This window comes from Lipophrys pholis (genome assembly GCF_963383615.2).
Source record: "Lipophrys pholis genome assembly, contig: SCAFFOLD_28, whole genome shotgun sequence".
Lineage (NCBI taxonomy): Eukaryota > Metazoa > Chordata > Actinopteri > Blenniiformes > Blenniidae > Lipophrys > Lipophrys pholis.
Genome location: NW_028292088.1, coordinates 1,293,383 through 1,309,557, shown reverse-complemented (window position 1 = coordinate 1,309,557; position 16,175 = coordinate 1,293,383). Strand labels below are relative to the sequence as shown.

General features: G+C 44.6%; 1 protein-coding gene across 2 annotated transcripts in view; it reads right to left on the bottom strand.

The window, feature by feature from the left end:
• pcca (propionyl-CoA carboxylase subunit alpha) overlaps positions 1 to 16,175 on the bottom strand; it is a 126,411-nt gene that overhangs the window by 12,514 nt on the left and 97,722 nt on the right. The window lies entirely within an intron of this gene.

Sequence of the window (16,175 nt, the reverse complement as noted above, 5' to 3'; positions counted from 1 at the left end):
TGTAGTGTGTGCATATGGCGTGTGCAGAGTGTATAGCGTGTGCAGAGTGTATAGTGTGCATATGGCGTGTGCAGAGTGTATAGCGTGTGCAGAGTGTATAGTGTGTGCAGAGTGTAGTGTGTGTACAGCGTGTGCAGTGTATAGTGTGTGCAGAGTGTATAGAGTGTGTATAGCGTGTGCAGAGTGTATAGTGTGCGTATAGCGTGTGCAGAGTGTATAGTGTGCGTATAGCGTGTGCAGAGTGTATAGTGTGCGTATAGCGTGTGCAGAGTGTATAGAGTGTGTATAGCGTGTGCAGAGTGTATAGTGTGCGTATAGCGTGTGCAGAGTGTATAGTGTGCGTATAGCGTGTGCAGAGTGTATAGCGTGTGCAGAGTGTAGTGTGTGTACAGCGTGTGCAGAGTGTATAGTGTGTGCCGTGTGTATAGCGTGTGCAGAGTGTATAGTGTGTGCAGAGTGTATAGTGTGTGTATAGCGTGTGCAGAGTGTATAGTGTGTGCATAGCGTGTGCAGAGTGTATAGTGTGTGCATAGCGTGTGCAATGTGTATAGAGTGTACCGAGTGTATAGTGTGTGTATAGCGTGTGCAGTGTGTATAGCGTGTGCAGAGTGTATAGTGTGTGCAGAGTGTATAGTGTGTATATATGCGTGTGCAGAGTGTATAGAGTGTATAGAGTGTGCAGAGTGTATAGTGTGTGTATAGTGTGTGCAGTCTGTACAGGGTGTGCAGAGTGTATAGCGTGTGCAGAGTGTATAGTGTGTGTATAGCGTGTGCAGTGTATAGTGTGTGCAGTGTGTATAGTGTGTGTATAGCGTGTGCAGTGTGTATAGAGTGTGCAGAGTGTATAGTGTGTGTATAGCGTGTGCAGTGTGTATAGAGTGTGCAGAGTGTATAGCGTGTGCAGAGTGTATAGTGTGTCCAGAGTGTATCGTGTGTGTATAGCGTGTGCAGTGTGTATAGTGTGTGTATAGTGTGTGCGGTGTGTATAGAGTGTGCAGAGTTTATATTGTGTGTATAGCGTGTGCAGAGTGTATAGAGTGTGTATAGTGTATAGAGTGTGGTGTGTGTACAGCGTGTGCAGAGTGTATAGTTTGTGCAGAGTGTATAGTGTGTGTATAGCGTGTGCGGTGTGTATAGAGTGTGCAGAGTTTATATTGTGTGTAGAGTGTATAGTGTGTGCAGAGTGTATAGTGTGTGTATAGCGAGTGCGGTGTGTATAGAGTGTGCAGAGTTTATATTGTGTGCAGAGTGTATAGTGTGTGCAGAGTGTATAGTGTGTGTATAGCGTGTGCAGAGTGTATAGTGTGTCCAGAGTGTATAGTGTGTGTACAGGGTGTGCAGTGTGTATAGCGTGTGCAGAGTGAATAGTGTGTGTATATAGTGTGCAGAGTGTATAGTGTGTGCATAGCGTGTGCAGTGTATAGAGTGTGCAGTGTGTATAGTGTGTGCAGTGTGTATAGAGTGTGCAGAGTGTATAGTCTGTGTATAGCGTGTGCAGTGTGTATAGAGTGTGCAGAGTGTATAGCGTGTGCAGAGTGTATAGTGTGTATAGCGTGTGCAGTGTGTATAGTGTGTGCAGTGTGTATAGAGTGTGCATAGCGTGTGCAGAGTGTATAGTGTGTGCAGAGTGTATAGAGTATGTATAGCGTGTGCAGAGTGTGTGCAGAGTGTATAGTGTGTGCATAGCGTGTGCAGAGTCTATCGTGTGTGCAGAGTGTATAGTGTGTGTATAGCGTGTGCGGTGTGTATAGAGTGTGCAGAGTTTATATTGTGTGCAGAGTGTATAGTGTGTGCAGAGTATAGTGTGTGTATAGCATGTGCAGAGTGTATAGTGTGTCCAGAGTGTATAGTGTGTGTATAGCGTGTGCAGACTGTATAGTGTGTGCAGAGTGTATAGTGTGTGTATAGCGTGTGCAGTGTGTATAGAGTGTGCAGAGTGTATAGAGTGTGGTGTGTGTACAGCGTGTGCAGAGTGTATAGTTTGTGCAGAGTGTATAGAGTGTGTATAGCGTGTGCAGAGTGTATAGTATGTGCAGAGTGTATAGTGTGTGCAGAGTGTATAGTATGTGCAGAGTGTATAGCATGTGCAGAGTGTATAGTGTGTGTAGCGTGTGCAGTGTGTATAGCGTGTGCAGAGTGAATAGTGTGTGTATATAGTGTGCAGAGTGTTTAGTGTGTGCAGAGTGTATAGTGTGTATAGCATCTGCAGAGTGTATAGCGTGTGCAGAGTGTATAGTCTGTGTATAGCGTGTGCAGAGTGTATAGTGTGTGTATAGCGTGTGCAGTGTGTATAGAGTGTGCAGAGTGTATAGTCTGTGTATAGCGTGTGCAGTGTGTACAGGGTGTGCAGAGTGTATAGCGTGTGCAGAGTGTATAGTGTGTGTATAGCGTGTGCAGTGTATAGTGTGTGCAGTGTGTATAGTGTGTGTATAGCGTGTGCAGTGTGTATAGAGTGTGCAGAGTGTATAGTGTGTGTATAGCGTGTGCAGTGTGTATAGAGTGTGCAGAGTGTATAGCGTGTGCAGAGTGTATAGTGTGTCCAGAGTGTATCGTGTGTGTATAGCGTGTGCAGTGTGTATAGTGTGTGTATAGTGTGTGCGGTGTGTATAGAGTGTGCAGAGTTTATATTGTGTGTATAGCGTGTGCAGAGTGTATAGAGTGTGTATAGTGTATAGAGTGTGGTGTGTGTACAGCGTGTGCAGAGTGTATAGTTTGTGCAGAGTGTATAGTGTGTGTATAGCGTGTGCGGTGTGTATAGAGTGTGCAGAGTTTATATTGTGTGTAGAGTGTATAGTGTGTGCAGAGTGTATAGTGTGTGTATAGCGTGTGCGGTGTGTATAGAGTGTGCAGAGTTTATATTGTGTGTAGAGTGTATAGTGTGTGCAGAGTGTATAGTGTGTGTATAGCGTGTGCGGTGTGTATAGAGTGTGCAGAGTTTATATTGTGTGCAGAGTGTATAGTGTGTGCAGAGTGTATAGTGTGTGTATAGCGTGTGCGGTGTGTATAGAGTGTGCAGAGTTTATATTGTGTGTATAGCGTGTGCAGAGTGTATAGAGTGTGTATAGTGTATAGAGTGTGGTGTGTGTACAGCGTGTGCGGAGTGTATAGTTTGTGCAGAGTGTATAGAGTGTGTATAGCGTGTGCAGAGTGTATAGACTGTGTATAGCGTGTGCAGTGTGTATAGAGTGTGCAGCGTGAATAGTGTGTGTATAGGGTGTGCAGAGTGTTTAGTGTGTATAGCGTGTGCAGAGTGAATAGTGTGTGTATATAGTGTGCAGAGTGTTTAGTGTGTGCAGAGTGAATAGTGTGTGCAGAGTGTATAGAGTGTGTATAGCATGTGCAGAGTGTATAGTGTGTGCAGTGTATAGAGTGTGTATAGTGTGTGTACAGGGTGTGCAGTGTGTGCAGAGTGAACAGTGTGTGCAGAGTGTATAGAGTGTGTATAGCTTGTGCGCAGAGTGTATAGTGTGTGCAGAGTGTATAGTGAGTATAGCATCTGCAGAGTGTATAGCGTGTGCAGATTGTATAGTGTGTGTATAGCGTGTGCAGAGTGTATAGAGTGTGCAGAGTGCATAGTGTGTGCAGTGTGTATAGAGTGTGCAGAGTGTATAGTGTGTGTATAGCGTGTGCAGTGTATAGTGTGTGCAGAGTGTATAGTGTGTGTATAGCGTGTGCAGTGTGTATAGAGTGTGCAGAGTGTATAGTGTGTGTATAGCGTGTGCAGTGTGTATAGAGTGTGCAGAGTGTATAGCGTGTGCAGAGTGTATAGTGTGTGTATAGCGTGTGCAGTGTATAGCGTGTGCAGAGTGTATAACGTGTGCAGAGTGTATAGTGTGTGTATAGCGTGTGCAGTGTGTATAGAGTGTGCAGAGTGTATAGTGTGTGTATAGCGTGTGCAGTGTGTATAGAGTGTGCAGAGTGTATAGTGTGTCCAGAGTGTATCGTGTGTGTATAGCGTGTGCAGTGTGTATAGTGTGTGTATAGTGTGTGCGGTGTGTATAGAGTGTGCAGAGTTTATATTGTGTGTATAGCGTGTGCAGAGTGTATAGAGTGTGTATAGTGTATAGAGTGTGGTGTGTGTACAGCGTGTGCAGAGTGTATAGTTTGTGCAGAGTGTATAGTGTGTGTATAGCGTGTGCGGTGTGTATAGAGTGTGCAGAGTTTATATTGTGTGTAGAGTGTATAGTGTGTGCAGAGTGTATAGTGTGTGTATAGCGTGTGCGGTGTGTATAGAGTGTGCAGAGTTTATATTGTGTGCAGAGTGTATAGTGTGTGCAGAGTGTATAGTGTGTGTATAGCATGTGCGGTGTGTATAGAGTGTGCAGAGTTTATATTGTGTGTATAGCGTGTGCAGAGTGTATAGAGTGTGTATAGTGTATAGAGTGTGGTGTGTGTACAGCATGTGCGGAGTGTATAGTTTGTGCAGAGTGTATAGAGTGTGTATAGCGTGTGCAGAGTGTATAGACTGTGTATAGCGTGTGCAGTGTGTATAGAGTGTGCAGAGTGAATAGTGTGTGTATAGGGTGTGCAGAGTGTTTAGTGTGTATAGCGTGTGCAGAGTGAATAGTGTGTGTATATAGTGTGCAGAGTGTTTAGTGTGTGCAGAGTGAATAGTGTGTGCAGAGTGTATAGAGTGTGTATAGCATGTGCAGAGTGTATAGTGTGTGCAGTGTATAGAGTGTGTATAGTGTGTGTACAGGGTGTGCAGTGTGTGCAGAGTGAACAGTGTGTGCAGAGTGTATAGAGTGTGTATAGCTTGTGCGCAGAGTGTATAGTGTGTGCAGAGTGTATAGTGAGTATAGCATCTGCAGAGTGTATAGCGTGTGCAGATTGTATAGTGTGTGTATAGCGTGTGCAGAGTGTATAGAGTGTGCAGAGTGCATAGTGTGTGCAGTGTGTATAGAGTGTGCAGAATGTATAGTGTGTGTATAGCGTGTGCAGTGTATAGTTTGTGCAGAGTGTATAGTGTGTGTATAGCGTGTGCAGTGTGTATAGAGTGTGCAGAGTGTATAGTGTGTGTATAGCGTGTGCAGTGTGTATAGAGTGTGCAGAGTGTATAGTGTGTGTATAGCGTGTGCAGTGTATAGCGTGTGCAGAGTGTATAGCGTGTGCAGAGTGTATAGTGTGTGTATAGTGTGTGCAGTGTGTATAGAGTGTGCAGAGTGTATAGTGTGTGTATAGCGTGTGCAGTGTGTATAGAGTGTGCAGAGTGTATAGTGTGTCCAGAGTGTATCGTGTGTGTATAGCGTGTGCAGTGTGTATAGAGTGTGCAGAGTGTATAGCGTGTGCAGAGTGTCTAGTGTGTCCAGAGTGTATCGTGTGTGTATAGTGTGTGCGGTGTGTATAGAGTGTGCAGAGTTTATATTGTGTGCAGAGTGTATAGTGTGTGTATAGCGTGTGCGGTGTGTATAGAGTGTGCAGAGTTTATATTGTGTGCAGAGTGTATAGTGTGTGCAGAGTATAGTGTGTGTATAGCGTGTGCAGAGTGTATAGTGTGTCCAGAGTGTATAGTGTGTGTATAGCGTGTGCAGAGTGTATAGTGTGTGTATAGCGTGTGCAGTGTCTATAGAGTGTGCAGAGTGTATAGAGTGTGGTGTGTGTACAGCGTGTGCAGAGTGTATAGTTTGTGCAGAGTGTATAGAGTGTGTATAGCGTGTGCAGAGTGTATAGTATGTGCAGAGTGTATAGTGTGTGCAGAGTGTATAGAGTGGGTATAGCATGTGCAGAGTGTATAGTGTGTGTAGCGTGTGCAGTGTGTATAGCGTGTGCAGAGTGAATAGTGTGTGTATATAGTGTGCAGAGTGTTTAGTGTGTGCAGAGTGAATAGTGTGTGCAGAGTGTATAGAGTGTGTATAGCATGTGCAGAGTGTATAGTGTGTGCAGTGTATAGAGTGTGTATAGTGTGTGTACAGGGTGTGCAGTGTGTATAGCGTGTGCAGAGTGAATAGTGTGTGCAGAGTGTATAGAGTGTGTATAGCATGTGCAGTGTATAGAGTGTGTATAGTGTGTGTACAGGGTGTGCAGTGTGTATAGCGTGTGCAGAGTGAATAGTGTGTGTATATAGTGTGCGGTGTGTATAGAGTGTGCAGAGTTTATATTGTGTGCAGAGTGTATAGTGTGTGCAGAGTATAGTGTGTGTATAGCGTGTGCAGAGTGTATAGTGTGTCCAGAGTGTATAGTGTGTGTATAGCGTGTGCAGAGTGTATAGTGTGTGTATAGCGTGTGCAGTGTCTATAGAGTGTGCAGAGTGTATAGAGTGTGGTGTGTGTACAGCGTGTGCAGAGTGTATAGTTTGTGCAGAGTGTATAGAGTGTGTATAGCGTGTGCAGAGTGTATAGTATGTGCAGAGTGTATAGTGTGTGCAGAGTGTATAGAGTGGGTATAGCATGTGCAGAGTGTATAGTGTGTGTAGCGTGTGCAGTGTGTATAGCGTGTGCAGAGTGAATAGTGTGTGTATATAGTGTGCAGAGTGTTTAGTGTGTGCAGAGTGAATAGTGTGTGCAGAGTGTATAGAGTGTGTATAGCATGTGCAGAGTGTATAGTGTGTGCAGTGTATAGAGTGTGTATAGTGTGTGTACAGGGTGTGCAGTGTGTATAGCGTGTGCAGAGTGAATAGTGTGTGCAGAGTGTATAGAGTGTGTATAGCATGTGCAGTGTATAGAGTGTGTATAGTGTGTGTACAGGGTGTGCAGTGTGTATAGCGTGTGCAGAGTGAATAGTGTGTGTATATAGTGTGCAGAGTGTATATAGTGTGCAGAGTGTATAGTGTGTGCAGAGTGTATAGTGTGTGCATAGCGTGTGCGGTGTGTATAGAGTGTGCAGAGTTTATATTGTGTGTAGAGTGTATAGTGTGTGCAGAGTGTATAGTGTGTGTATAGCGTGTGCGGTGTGTATAGAGTGTGCAGAGTGTATAGTGTGTGTATAGCGTGTGCGGTGTGTATAGAGTGTGCAGAGTTTATATTGTGTGTAGAGTGTATAGTGTGTGCAGAGTGTATAGTGTGTGTATAGCGTGTGCGGTGTGTATAGAGTGTGCAGAGTTTATATTGTGTGCAGAGTGTATAGTGTGTGCAGAGTGTATAGTGTGTGTATAGCGTGTGCGGTGTGTATAGAGTGTGCAGAGTTTATATTGTGTGTATAGCGTGTGCAGAGTGTATAGAGTGTGTATAGTGTATAGAGTGTGGTGTGTGTACAGCGTGTGCGGAGTGTATAGTTTGTGCAGAGTGTATAGAGTGTGTATAGCGTGTGCAGAGTGTATAGACTGTGTATAGCGTGTGCAGTGTGTATAGAGTGTGCAGAGTGAATAGTGTGTGTATAGGGTGTGCAGAGTGTTTAGTGTGTATAGCGTGTGCAGAGTGAATAGTGTGTGTATATAGTGTGCAGAGTGTTTAGTGTGTGCAGAGTGAATAGTGTGTGCAGAGTGTATAGAGTGTGTATAGCATGTGCAGAGTGTATAGTGTGTGCAGTGTATAGAGTGTGTATAGTGTGTGTACAGGGTGTGCAGTGTGTGCAGAGTGAACAGTGTGTGCAGAGTGTATAGAGTGTGTATAGCTTGTGCGCAGAGTGTATAGTGTGTGCAGAGTGTATAGTGAGTATAGCATCTGCAGAGTGTATAGCGTGTGCAGATTGTATAGTGTGTGTATAGCGTGTGCAGAGTGTATAGAGTGTGCAGAGTGCATAGTGTGTGCAGTGTGTATAGAGTGTGCAGAGTGTATAGTGTGTGTATAGCGTGTGCAGTGTATAGTTTGTGCAGAGTGTATAGTGTGTGTATAGCGTGTGCAGTGTGTATAGAGTGTGCAGAGTGTATAGTGTGTGTATAGCGTGTGCAGTGTGTATAGAGTGTGCAGAGTGTATAGTGTGTGTATAGCGTGTGCAGTGTATAGCGTGTGCAGAGTGTATAGCGTGTGCAGAGTGTATAGTGTGTGTATAGTGTGTGCAGTGTGTATAGAGTGTGCAGAGTGTATAGTGTGTGTATAGCGTGTGCAGTGTGTATAGAGTGTGCAGAGTGTATAGTGTGTCCAGAGTGTATCGTGTGTGTATAGCGTGTGCAGTGTGTATAGAGTGTGCAGAGTGTATAGCGTGTGCAGAGTGTATAGTGTGTCCAGAGTGTATCGTGTGTGTATAGTGTGTGCGGTGTGTATAGAGTGTGCAGAGTTTATATTGTGTGCAGAGTGTATAGTGTGTGTATAGCGTGTGCGGTGTGTATAGAGTGTGCAGAGTTTATATTGTGTGCAGAGTGTATAGTGTGTGCAGAGTATAGTGTGTGTATAGCGTGTGCAGAGTGTATAGTGTGTCCAGAGTGTATAGTGTGTGTATAGCGTGTGCAGAGTGTATAGTGTGTGTATAGCGTGTGCAGTGTCTATAGAGTGTGCAGAGTGTATAGAGTGTGGTGTGTGTACAGCGTGTGCAGAGTGTATAGTTTGTGCAGAGTGTATAGAGTGTGTATAGCGTGTGCAGAGTGTATAGTATGTGCAGAGTGTATAGTGTGTGCAGAGTGTATAGAGTGGGTATAGCATGTGCAGAGTGTATAGTGTGTGTAGCGTGTGCAGTGTGTATAGCGTGTGCAGAGTGAATAGTGTGTGTATATAGTGTGCAGAGTGTTTAGTGTGTGCAGAGTGAATAGTGTGTGCAGAGTGTATAGAGTGTGTATAGCATGTGCAGAGTGTATAGTGTGTGCAGTGTATAGAGTGTGTATAGTGTGTGTACAGGGTGTGCAGTGTGTATAGCGTGTGCAGAGTGAATAGTGTGTGCAGAGTGTATAGAGTGTGTATAGCATGTGCAGTGTATAGAGTGTGTATAGTGTGTGTACAGGGTGTGCAGTGTGTATAGCGTGTGCAGAGTGAATAGTGTGTGTATATAGTGTGCAGAGTGTATATAGTGTGCAGAGTGTATAGTGTGTGCAGAGTGTATAGTGTGTGCATAGCGTGTGCAGTGTATAGAGTGTGCAGTGTGTATAGTGTGTGCAGTGTGTATAGTGTGTGCAGTGTGTATAGTCTGTGTATAGCGTGTACAGTGTGTATAGAGTGTGCAGAGTGTATAGCGTGTGCAGAGTGTATAGTGTGTATAGCGTGTGCAGTGTGTATAGCGTGTGCAGAGTGTATAGTGTGTGCAGAGTGTATAGAGTATGTAAAGCGTGTGCAGAGTGTGTGCAGAGTGTATATTTTGTGCATAGCGTGTGCAGAGTCTATCGTGTGTGCAGTGTATAGAGTGTGTATAGCGTGTGCAGAGTGTATAGTGTGTGCAGTGTGTATAGAGTGTGTATAGGGTGTGCAGTGTATAGTGCGTGCATAGCGTGTGCAGTGTATAGAGTGTGCAGAGTGTATAGTGTGTGTATCGCATGTGCAGAGTGTATAGTGTGTGCATAGCGTGTGCAGTGTGTATAGTGTGTGCAGAGTGTATAGTGTGTGCAGAGTGTATAGTGTGAATAGCGTGTGCAGTGTGTATAGTGTGTGTATAGTGTGTGCGGTGTGTATAGTGTGTGTATAGTGTGTGCGGTGTGTATAGAGTGTGCAGAGTATAGTGTGTGTATAGCGTGTGCAGAGTGTATAGTGTTTCCAGAGTATATAGTGTGTGTATAGCGTGTATAGTGTGTGTATAGGGTGTGCAGAGTGTTTAGTGTGTATAGCGTGTGCAGAGTGAATAGTGTGTGTATATAGTGTGCAGAGCGTTTAGCGCGTGCAGAGTGTATAGTGTGTGTATAGGGTGTGCAGAGTGTTTAGTGTGTATAGCGTGTGCAGAGTGAATAGTGTGTGTATATAGTGTGCAGAGTGTTTAGTGTGTGCAGAGTGTATAGTGTGTGCAGAGTGTATAGAGTGTGTATAGCGTGTGTACAGGGTGTGCAGTGTGTATAGCGTGTGCAGTGTGTACAGTGTGTGCAGAGTGTATAGAGTGTGCAGAGTGTATAGTGTGTGCATAGCGTGTGCAGTGTGTATAGTGTGTTCAGAGTGTATAGTGTGTGTATAGCGTGTGCAGTGTGTATAGAGTGTGCAGAGTGTAAAGTGTGTGTATAGCGTGTGCAGAGTCTATCGTGTGTGCAGAGTGTATAGTGTGCGCAGTGTATAGAGTGTGTATAGCGTGTGCAGAGTGTGTGCAGAGTGTATAGTGTGTGCATAGCGTGTGCAGAGTCTATCGTGTGTGTAGAGTGTATAGAGTGTGTATAGCGTGTGCAGAGCGTATAGTGTGTGCAGAGTGTATAGAGTGTGTATAGCGTGTGCAGAGTGTATAGTGTTTGCAGAGTGTATAGTGTGTGCAGTGTGTATAGAGTGTGCAGTGTGTATAAAGTCTGTATAGCGTGTGCAGTGTATAGTGTGTGTATAGCGTGTGCAGTGTGTATAGAGTGTGCAGAGTGTAAAGTGTGTGTATAGTGTGTGCAGAGTGTATAGTGTGTGCATAGCGTGTGCAGTGTATAGAGTGTGCAGAGTGTATAGTGTGTGTATCGCATGTGCAGAGTTTATAGTGTGTGCATAGCATGTGCAGTGTGTATAGAGTGTATAGTTTGTGTATAGCGTGTGCAGTGTGTATAGCGTGTGCAGAGTGTATAGTGTGTGCAGAGTGTATAGAGTGTATAGTGTGTGTATAGCGTGTGCAGTGTGTATAGAGTGTATAGTGTGTGTATAGCGTGTGCAGTGTGTACAGCGTGTGCAGAGTGTATAGAGTGTGCAGAGTGTATAGTGTGTGCAGTGTATAGTGTGCAGTGTGTATAGAGTGTGTATAGGGTGTGCAGTGTATAGTGTGTGTATAGCGTGTGCAGTGTGTATAGAGTGTGTAGAGTGTATAGTGTGTGTAGTGTGTGCAGAGTGTATAGTGTGTGCATAGCGTGTGCAGTGTATAGTGTGCAGAGTGTATAGTGTGTGTATCACATGTGCAGAGTGTATAGTGTGTGCATAGCGTGTGCAGTGTGTATAGTGTGTGCAGAGTGTATAGTGTGTGTATAGCGTGTGCAGAGTGTATAGATTGTATAGAGTGTGCAGAGTGTATAGTGTGTGTATAGCGTGTGCAGTGTGTACAGCGTGTGCAGAGTGTATAGAGTGTGCAGAGTGTATAGTGTGTGTATAGCGTGTGCAGAGTGTATAGAGTGTGTAGAGTGCATAGTGTGTGCAGTGTGTATAGAGTGTGCAGAGTGTATAGTGTGTGAAGAGTGTATAGTGTGTCCAGAGTGTATCGTGTGTGTATAGCGTGTGCAGTATGTATAGTGTGTCCAGAGTGTATAGTGTGTGTATAGCGTGTGCGGTGTGTATAGAGTGTGCAGTGTGTATAGTGTGTCCAGAGTGTATAGTGTGTGTATAGCGTGTGCAGTGTGTATAGAGTGTGCAGAGTGTATAGAGTGTGGTGTGTGTACAGCGAGTGCAGAGTGTATAGTTTGTGCAGAGTGTATAGAGTGTGTATAGCGTGTGCAGAGTGTATAGTATGTGCAGAGTGTATAGTGTGTGCAGAGTGTATAGTATGTGCAGAGTGTATAGCATGTGCAGAGTGTATAGTGTGTGTAGCGTGTGCAGTGTGTATAGAGTGTATAGTGTGTGTATAGCGTGTGCAGTGTGTACAGCGTGTGCAGAGTGTATAGAGTGTGCAGAGTGTATAGTGTGTGCAGAGTGTATAGTGTGCAGTGTGTATAGAGTGTGTATAGGGTGTGCAGTGTATAGTGTGTGTATAGCGTGTGCAGTGTGTATAGAGTGTGTAGAGTGTATAGTGTGTGTAGTTTGTGCAGAGTGTATAGTGTGTGCATAGCGTGTGCAGTGTATAGTGTGCAGAGTGTATAGTGTGTGTATCGCATGTGCAGAGTGTATAGTGTGTGCATAGCGTGTGCAGTGTGTATAGTGTGTGCAGAGTGTATAGTGTGTGTATAGCGTGTGCAGAGTGTATAGATTGTATAGAGTGTGCAGAGTGTATAGTGTGTGTATAGTGTGTGTATAGCGTGTGCAGTGTGTACAGCGTGTGCAGAGTGTATAGAGTGTGCAGAGTGTATAGTGTGTGTATAGCGTGTGCAGATTGTATAGTGTGTTTCGCATGTGCAGAGTGTATAGAGTGTGCAGAGTGTATAGCGTGTGCAGAGTGTATAGTGTGTGTACAGGGTGTGCAGTGTGTATAGTGTGTGCAGAGTGAATAGTGTGTGCAGAGTGTATAGAGTGTGTATAGCGTGTGCAGAGTGTATAGTGTGTGCAGTGTATAGAGTGTGTATAGTGTGTGTACAGGGTGTGCAGTGTGTATAGCGTGTGCAGAGTGAATAGTGTGTGCAGAGTGTATAGAGTGTGTATAGCATGTGCAGTGTATAGAGTGTGTATAGTGTGTGTACAGGGTGTGCAGTGTGTATAGCGTGTGCAGAGTGAATAGTGTGTGTATATAGTGTGCAGAGTGTATATAGTGTGCAGAGTGTATAGTGTGTGCAGAGTGTATAGTGTGTGCATAGCGTGTGCAGTGTATAGAGTGTGCAGTGTGTATAGTGTGTGCAGTGTGTATAGTGTGTGCAGTGTGTATAGTCTGTGTATAGCGTGTACAGTGTGTATAGAGTGTGCAGAGTGTATAGCGTGTGCAGAGTGTATAGTGTGTATAGCGTGTGCAGTGTGTATAGCGTGTGCAGAGTGTATAGTGTGTGCAGAGTGTATAGAGTATGTAAAGCGTGTGCAGAGTGTGTGCAGAGTGTATATTTTGTGCATAGCGTGTGCAGAGTCTATCGTGTGTGCAGTGTATAGAGTGTGTATAGCGTGTGCAGAGTGTATAGTGTGTGCAGTGTGTATAGAGTGTGTATAGGGTGTGCAGTGTATAGTGCGTGCATAGCGTGTGCAGTGTATAGAGTGTGCAGAGTGTATAGTGTGTGTATCGCATGTGCAGAGTGTATAGTGTGTGCATAGCGTGTGCAGTGTGTATAGTGTGTGCAGAGTGTATAGTGTGTGCAGAGTGTATAGTGTGAATAGCGTGTGCAGTGTGTATAGTGTGTGTATAGTGTGTGCGGTGTGTATAGTGTGTGTATAGTGTGTGCGGTGTGTATAGAGTGTGCAGAGTATAGTGTGTGTATAGCGTGTGCAGAGTGTATAGTGTTTCCAGAGTATATAGTGTGTGTATAGCGTGTATAGTGTGTGTATAGGGTGTGCAGAGTGTTTAGTGTGTATAGCGTGTGCAGAGTGAATAGTGTGTGTATATAGTGTGCAGAGCGTTTAGCGCGTGCAGAGTGTATAGTGTGTGTATAGGGTGTGCAGAGTGTTTAGTGTGTATAGCGTGTGCAGAGTGAATAGTGTGTGTATATAGTGTGCAGAGTGTTTAGTGTGTGCAGAGTGTATAGTGTGTGCAGAGTGTATAGAGTGTGTATAGCGTGTGTACAGGGTGTGCAGTGTGTATAGCGTGTGCAGTGTGTACAGTGTGTGCAGAGTGTATAGAGTGTGCAGAGTGTATAGTGTGTGCATAGCGTGTGCAGTGTGTATAGTGTGTTCAGAGTGTATAGTGTGTGTATAGCGTGTGCAGTGTGTATAGAGTGTGCAGAGTGTAAAGTGTGTGTATAGCGTGTGCAGAGTCTATCGTGTGTGCAGAGTGTATAGTGTGCGCAGTGTATAGAGTGTGTATAGCGTGTGCAGAGTGTGTGCAGAGTGTATAGTGTGTGCATAGCGTGTGCAGAGTCTATCGTGTGTGTAGAGTGTATAGAGTGTGTATAGCGTGTGCAGAGCGTATAGTGTGTGCAGAGTGTATAGAGTGTGTATAGCGTGTGCAGAGTGTATAGTGTTTGCAGAGTGTATAGTGTGTGCAGTGTGTATAGAGTGTGCAGTGTGTATAAAGTCTGTATAGCGTGTGCAGTGTATAGTGTGTGTATAGCGTGTGCAGTGTGTATAGAGTGTGCAGAGTGTAAAGTGTGTGTATAGTGTGTGCAGAGTGTATAGTGTGTGCATAGCGTGTGCAGTGTATAGAGTGTGCAGAGTGTATAGTGTGTGTATCGCATGTGCAGAGTTTATAGTGTGTGCATAGCATGTGCAGTGTGTATAGAGTGTATAGTTTGTGTATAGCGTGTGCAGTGTGTATAGCGTGTGCAGAGTGTATAGTGTGTGCAGAGTGTATAGAGTGTATAGTGTGTGTATAGCGTGTGCAGTGTGTATAGAGTGTATAGTGTGTGTATAGCGTGTGCAGTGTGTACAGCGTGTGCAGAGTGTATAGAGTGTGCAGAGTGTATAGTGTGTGCAGTGTATAGTGTGCAGTGTGTATAGAGTGTGTATAGGGTGTGCAGTGTATAGTGTGTGTATAGCGTGTGCAGTGTGTATAGAGTGTGTAGAGTGTATAGTGTGTGTAGTGTGTGCAGAGTGTATAGTGTGTGCATAGCGTGTGCAGTGTATAGTGTGCAGAGTGTATAGTGTGTGTATCACATGTGCAGAGTGTATAGTGTGTGCATAGCGTGTGCAGTGTGTATAGTGTGTGCAGAGTGTATAGTGTGTGTATAGCGTGTGCAGAGTGTATAGATTGTATAGAGTGTGCAGAGTGTATAGTGTGTGTATAGCGTGTGCAGTGTGTACAGCGTGTGCAGAGTGTATAGAGTGTGCAGAGTGTATAGTGTGTGTATAGCGTGTGCAGAGTGTATAGAGTGTGTAGAGTGCATAGTGTGTGCAGTGTGTATAGAGTGTGCAGAGTGTATAGTGTGTGAAGAGTGTATAGTGTGTCCAGAGTGTATCGTGTGTGTATAGCGTGTGCAGTATGTATAGTGTGTCCAGAGTGTATAGTGTGTGTATAGCGTGTGCGGTGTGTATAGAGTGTGCAGTGTGTATAGTGTGTCCAGAGTGTATAGTGTGTGTATAGCGTGTGCAGTGTGTATAGAGTGTGCAGAGTGTATAGAGTGTGGTGTGTGTACAGCGAGTGCAGAGTGTATAGTTTGTGCAGAGTGTATAGAGTGTGTATAGCGTGTGCAGAGTGTATAGTATGTGCAGAGTGTATAGTGTGTGCAGAGTGTATAGTATGTGCAGAGTGTATAGCATGTGCAGAGTGTATAGTGTGTGTAGCGTGTGCAGTGTGTATAGAGTGTATAGTGTGTGTATAGCGTGTGCAGTGTGTACAGCGTGTGCAGAGTGTATAGAGTGTGCAGAGTGTATAGTGTGTGCAGAGTGTATAGTGTGCAGTGTGTATAGAGTGTGTATAGGGTGTGCAGTGTATAGTGTGTGTATAGCGTGTGCAGTGTGTATAGAGTGTGTAGAGTGTATAGTGTGTGTAGTTTGTGCAGAGTGTATAGTGTGTGCATAGCGTGTGCAGTGTATAGTGTGCAGAGTGTATAGTGTGTGTATCGCATGTGCAGAGTGTATAGTGTGTGCATAGCGTGTGCAGTGTGTATAGTGTGTGCAGAGTGTATAGTGTGTGTATAGCGTGTGCAGAGTGTATAGATTGTATAGAGTGTGCAGAGTGTATAGTGTGTGTATAGTGTGTGTATAGCGTGTGCAGTGTGTACAGCGTGTGCAGAGTGTATAGAGTGTGCAGAGTGTATAGTGTGTGTATAGCGTGTGCAGATTGTATAGTGTGTTTCGCATGTGCAGAGTGTATAGAGTGTGCAGAGTGTATAGCGTGTGCAGAGTGTATAGTGTGTGTACAGGGTGTGCAGTGTGTATAGTGTGTGCAGAGTGAATAGTGTGTGCAGAGTGTATAGAGTGTGTATAGCGTGTGCAGAGTGTATAGTGTGTATAGCATCTGCAGAGTGTATAGCGTGTGCAGATTGTATAGTGTGTGCATAGCATGTGCAGAGTGTATAGAGTGTGCTGAGCGTATAGTGTGTATAGGGTGTGCAGTGTGTATAGTGTATGCAGTGTGTATAGAGTGTGTATAGCATGTGCAGAGTGTATAGTGTGTGTATAGTGTGTGTACAGGGTGTGCAGTGCGTATAGCGTGTGCAGAGTGAATAGTGTGTGCAGAGTGTATAGAGTGTGTATAGCTTGTGCGCAGAGTGTATAGTGTGTGCAGAGTGTATAGTGAGTATAGCATCTGCAGAGTGTATAGCGTGTGCAGATTGTATAGTGTGTGCATAGCGTGTGCAGAGTGTATAGAGTGTGTAGAGTGCATAGTTTGTGCAGTGTATAGAGTGTGCAGAGTGTATAGTGTGTGTATAGCGTGTGCAGTGTATAGTGTGTGTATAGCGTGTGCAGAGTCTATCGTGTGTGCAGAGTGTATAGTGTGCGCAGTGTATAGAGTGTGTATAGCGTGTGCAGAGTGTGTGCAGAGTGTATAGT